This window comes from Hippopotamus amphibius, chromosome 9, assembly GCF_030028045.1.
Source record: "Hippopotamus amphibius kiboko isolate mHipAmp2 chromosome 9, mHipAmp2.hap2, whole genome shotgun sequence".
NCBI classification, from domain to species: domain Eukaryota; kingdom Metazoa; phylum Chordata; class Mammalia; order Artiodactyla; family Hippopotamidae; genus Hippopotamus; species Hippopotamus amphibius.
In genome coordinates, this window is record NC_080194.1 from 40,343,849 (window position 1) to 40,349,590 (window position 5,742).

General features: G+C 36.5%; 1 pseudogene; it reads left to right on the forward strand.

Moving 5' to 3' along the window:
• Positions 1-1,390: 1,390 nt before the first annotated feature.
• LOC130829137 (olfactory receptor 52D1-like) lies at positions 1,391-2,334 on the forward strand (annotated as a pseudogene).
• The last annotated feature ends 3,408 nt before the right edge of the window (positions 2,335-5,742 follow it).

Genomic DNA, 5,742 nt, shown 5'->3' on the forward strand with positions numbered 1-5,742 from the left:
GAACCATATATATTGAACCAATTTCCAAGTTCATTACAAAATAATTTCAGATTTCCCTTTCTTTCTTTTCTCATATTCATTTTCAAATGAGAAAGATCTGTCCATGCTCAGTGGTTGCCAACTTCAAAAGTGAGTAATATGTTTATTGCTTCCCACATGCCATCCTCTAGGTAGTAGGACTTTTAGTCCTTTTTAGCTCTCTGACTTACATTTGAAGTAGGTGTTGAGTAGCATATCTCTGAGAAGTTATGCATCTTCTTTATGTTTCCTAATGAAAGTGGACTTTTCTGCTTAATGACCTCTCTGTTCATACTGGAGTAACAGTGATAGAATCTGCACTTATTATTTTTGTGGCCACTCTTATTCCTGCATCTTCAGCTGTTTTCTCTTGTTTTGATTTATACCTCTCTGAGGACACAATGTACTCCCACTGCAATGTATTCCTCTTGTATATCTGGTCTATAAACCATCCTCAGAATTAATAGTGGGACTTCTGAGCATGGCACAACTTACCTATATAATGCAAGGTTCTGCAACCTCCAGAACTCTGCAATCCAAACTTGTTGGATAGAAAGGATGGAGAAAAGAGGTGATGTTTGGTGGTGGAATGAGATTCTAGTTGAAAGATGATTATTGCCTGGTTCAAAATAGTTACTTGCCGTAAGTGGGTGGCTCCTAATTTTTATGAGGAGACAGATGCAGAATACGACCTGGTTTTGAGCCTTTGTTGTCACTCTTATAGTCCTCATTCCTTGGGAAAAGAGTCTACAATATGTGTAATCAAAATTATTTTTCAAAACATGCGCATTACATGTGGCTGAGTGGAGAGTCAACTGAAATTTAGGAGAGAATCTTCTGTTCCCTTCATGTGACAATATGATTGCCATTTTAATATATTTCACAAACAGTTCCGTAGAAATGAATTCTAAATTGGGGTAATACAGTTAAGATTAGAGTCTTCTAATTGTGAATTTAATATGTTATAATTTTCTCTTTTTTCCTGTATTTTAAAGGTTCAGAATGCTTTAGAACCAAGATTAAGCATCTTCTCTAAGAATCGTCTGACTCATACAAGTGGAAAAAATGTTCTTATCTATTGGGTCATAAAGTTGTTTGTTCATATAACTTTACTGCATTAATCACATGGGAATTTAATGGTTGGTTTCTACCAGTTTCTCCTCTAATTAGAAGTGTTAATATCTAAGGTTAGGAATTGAGTGCTATTTATCTGTTTTATCCTTAAAACACCGTCAAGTATTTTATGAAACATATAAGTATTATATATATATAATGTATATAAAAATAATAAAACTCTTCACTAAATAATGGGGAAATGCATATGAGAGAATCTACACCATTCTGCAACTGAACACAGTCGGTATTTTTCATCATGTCACTGCCAAACAATACCGATATCCATCCCCGTACCTTTCTTCTCCTTGGCATTCCAGGGATGGAGGCCCTTCATGCTTGGATATCAATGCCCTTCTGCCTTGCTTACCTAAGTGCTCTCCTGGGAAATTTCTCTATTCTATTTATTATCAGAACAGACTCCAACCTGCATGAGCCCATGTACTTCTTCCTCTGTATGCTATCTGTGGCTGACTTGATCCTCTCCACTACTGTTATGCCCAAAATCCTCAGCATTTTTTGGTTCCATGACAGGGAGATCTATTTTGAAGTCTGCCTTGTCCAGGTATTTCTCATTCACTCACTATGCAGCATGGCTTCAGGGTTTATCTTGGCCATGGCCTTTGACAGGTATGTAGCAATCTGCAGTCCTCTGAGACATTCCATTATCCTGACACACAGAGTCATCCAGAACTTGGGGCTGGCTATTGTCCTCCGTGGAGCTGTGCTTTTCAGTCCTCAACCCTTCATGCTCCGGTGGCTTCCCTACTGCAGAACTAATATCATCCCTCACACCTACTGTGAATTTATGGCTCTGATCAAGCTGGCCTGTGCAGAGACCAGGATCTGCAGAATATACAGCCTAACTGCTGCCTTCCTTACTGGAGGTCTAGATTTCATAGTAATCCTCTGTTCCTATGTTGCCATCCTTTACACTGTCTTCTGTCTTCCATCCAAGGCTGCTCGGCTCAAGACCTTGGGCACTTGTGGATCCCATGTGTGTGTGATCTTGGTAGCCTATACTCCAGCCTTTTTCTCCTTCCTTACTCACAGGTTTGGGCACCATGTGGCTCCTCATATTACATCTTTGTGGCTAACATCTATGTCCTTGTTCCACCCATGGTGAACCCAATGATCTATGGCATAAGAACCAAGAGGATCAGAGAACGACTCCTCCAGGTTTTGACTTCTCACAAATTCTAAAACAATCAACTCTTCCCTTAAAAAGTTTCTAAGACTTATGAAAAAAATAGACATTAACCTTCTTTCTAGAAGGCTGAATCTTCTATTTGTAATATAATTAATTAGCATTGATTAAATTTTATTCTCCTCAGGAAAGTTGCTTAGACAATGGCTGACTTAGATTATTTATTTGTAATATATTTGCTTGGTAATGAAATATCTCCACAATTATGTGAACTTATTCACTATGTTTGCTCTCACAAGACTGTTCTGTTGTTCAGTCTTATCAGCTTTATCAGAGGTGTTGTTACTGACAGATGAAGAAACTGTCATGATATGCCTTCCAGAGACCTTTCTATAATTTCTTTGTAACATATTCTTACTTTACCTTATGTAGCTAGAATCCTTTTAAAGTTTCTAAAAAATACATATCCCCACAAACACTCCTTCAAGATATTTAATGATATCCGATATTGTCCTACCATTTTTCCTTTTTCTGCTTCCTCAGCTTGGTTCAAGTTGATTCAGTTGATTCTTTGAAAACATCTCTTGCTCCCTCTCCCATTAATTGACTATCTCCCATACTCTAATCTTATTTACTATCAATCTATATTATAAAGTAGAGAAACACTCTCTTTTGGTGTTTTCACATCAATCCTCTTTCTAACTACTCTTGACTCATCTGTACAGAATATCGTGTAGAATTATTCATTAAGTGTATATAAGTCATTATGGGTGTATCAAATCATTATGAGAATGTATTACAGTTACATTTCCTTTAAGATCTAAATTCTGCCTGATCATGATTCGAACAGTTTTGTTATTAGGTCATAGTAGTATATTTTACCAATTTGTTCTGCAGCCTGAGTACCTCTCTCAGTTTGTAGTTATTCAAAATCATGTCACTTTTTTTCTTGAATTTTTAATTTCTTCTTTCTGAGCAAGTGTTTATAAGGTGTCAGGTACTACATGACCCCATTCTGTTGACTGTCCTATGATTTCCACCTTCTCCCTCAAAAGGAAAGTGTTACCTGTGTGCTCCTAAACTTATTTTATTCTTGTCCATTTCACATTGTCTTGGTTAAGATGGAAAATACCTGCATATCTAAAATTCTGAGAGAGGTAATAAAAGGTAGCATTTAAGACAACTGGCTGTCAAGCCATACCGCTCAGTTGTGAATCCAAAAACCACTTACTAGCTATATTGATCCTAATCAATTTATGTTACTTGTCTGCCTCAGCTTTCTGAATGGCAAAATGGAGAAAATAGATAACAGCTATTTAAGAAAATAATTCAAACACTTAAAAAATGTCTGTTGTGATTTGGTTCCATTGGAGTTAATTTATCAAAAGCTTGAAGAGTTAAATCCTGGAATTAAGAAACATTATCCAGTAAGAGTGTTTATTTTGGAATTCAGTGGGTCAGATGGAAATAGTTTGACCATTTGGGTCTATTTTCATTAGTTCTGAGAGCAAATGATAAGAATTTGCCAGTTAATAGAAAACAGAAAGATCCAAAAAGAGGAAAAGAGCCCAACTAGAAAAGCTGGAATGATGAGTTCTTAGAATTATCATAATAGATATGTGTACACTGAGTCTACACAAGTTCTACTTAAGTAGAAACTTTTGCTTTTAGTTTATGGATCAGCTCTTATAAGTAAAGTTTTTATGTGTATGAATTTTATTTAATATTGCAGAACTATCTTCAATTATTTGTAAGTCAATGACAACACATATTCTGGGGTAGTCAGGAACCTAGGCTAACAAGCATACTGTATTGCAGCCAGATGCTTAAAGAAGATTCATTCAGTGAATGTATGCTAGAATTCTACTCTGGTCCAGACATGACAGCAGTAACACACTAGGTTAATAGGAAGCACACAGCCCCCTTGAATTATATACTGTGTATCTTGTAAGGAGGGGACTTTTGGGAAGCTGCATAAAATAAATGATTTAACACAAACAGTGAGCGAATAATTTCACATTATGGACATGTGATATAAATATATATGAGGTGCTCTGTGAGAACAGAAGATGGAGGTTACTTTAGATGGTGCATTCATATTTTTTCTGAGACTAGATCTAAAATAAAACAAAACTTTCTGAAAACATGGGGGAAAGAAAAATTAATGCACAGGAAAAAGTAAAAAGATATGGAGGTAGAGAAAAACTTCTGTTCTAACTTAAGGACACTTAGAAAAACTGTTTGGGGAACAAAATGGACAAAGGAGAGAGTCATAACAGATGCATTTGGAGAAGGCTACACAAACAAAAGACATTAATCATAATTCTATGGACCACAAAATTGTGTGAACATGCTGGGGACCATTCATGTCATGGAGAATGACAATGAAATGAGATCAGTATTATCCACTAATTTGAGGTAAAGCTGGAAAGTTAGAAGACATTCTTGAAAGAATATAAATGATGCTCATCTACCTCTGCTTGGACAGTTGAGAATGCTTAGGAATAGTGAAGCTGCAGGGAAGGTGAAATTCTCAAATCTAGTAAGTCTTGTGTGCCACTTCAGGGTCGTGTTTGGAAAGAGAGGGACAGTGAGATATAGGATGAAAATATCTGAGCTGACACAGCTGAACATTTTGAAACTTCTGCTTAAAAAATAAAAGACAATAACAATAATGGGGGAGGAGATGAATTGAATGTGGACGGGGAAACTTTATTGATAAAGGAGCAATCTCCTATGATAACTTTTTTGTGAGAACCTTGGGGATGGTGCTAGTATGTAGCTAGTTTGATTCTTGGAAGTTTTATTTTACTGATTGAAATGAAAGTGCTATAAATACCATCACCTCACATAATGCAAAAATGCATAAAAACACTCAGAGACTTGGGCATGATGGAATGGACAAATTATAAAATGCCAATAAACCACCAGCCCACTATATTCTATGAAAGGCAGTAGAGACAATTTACCAAGTGAAGCCAGGAGGAATGCACTGATGAGAGAGGGACCAGCATCACTGAGAAATCTAGTGGTGGCTGGCCTCCACAGCTACGGTAAACATAGCAGGTACTATTATAGAACTAAGAAGTAAGAAGATAAAATAACAAGGTGAAGGTGATAGTAATTAATCATCTGAAACAAGGTGGTAAGTTGTTTTTCTAATGCAAGTGAAGGCCACAGTAATGGTCAAGGGTCCTGATGCAGAAAGAAAAATGGAGATGTTTAATATAACATGGCATTCCTAGGCACCAGATGAATATCAGCTAAAAAAGGTGTTTTTCAATCTATACAACCAAAAGAAACGAAAGATAGGTCATCAGGAGGCTGAGGACAACTATTTCAATAGAAATGTCACAACACTTTGCTCAGTTTTCAACTTGAGACAGTTTTCAGATCCAAAGTAAAGAAGAAGCTGTGTTTCCAAGAGCAAGAATATTGCAAAAGCATTGCAAGTTTTCTTGGAA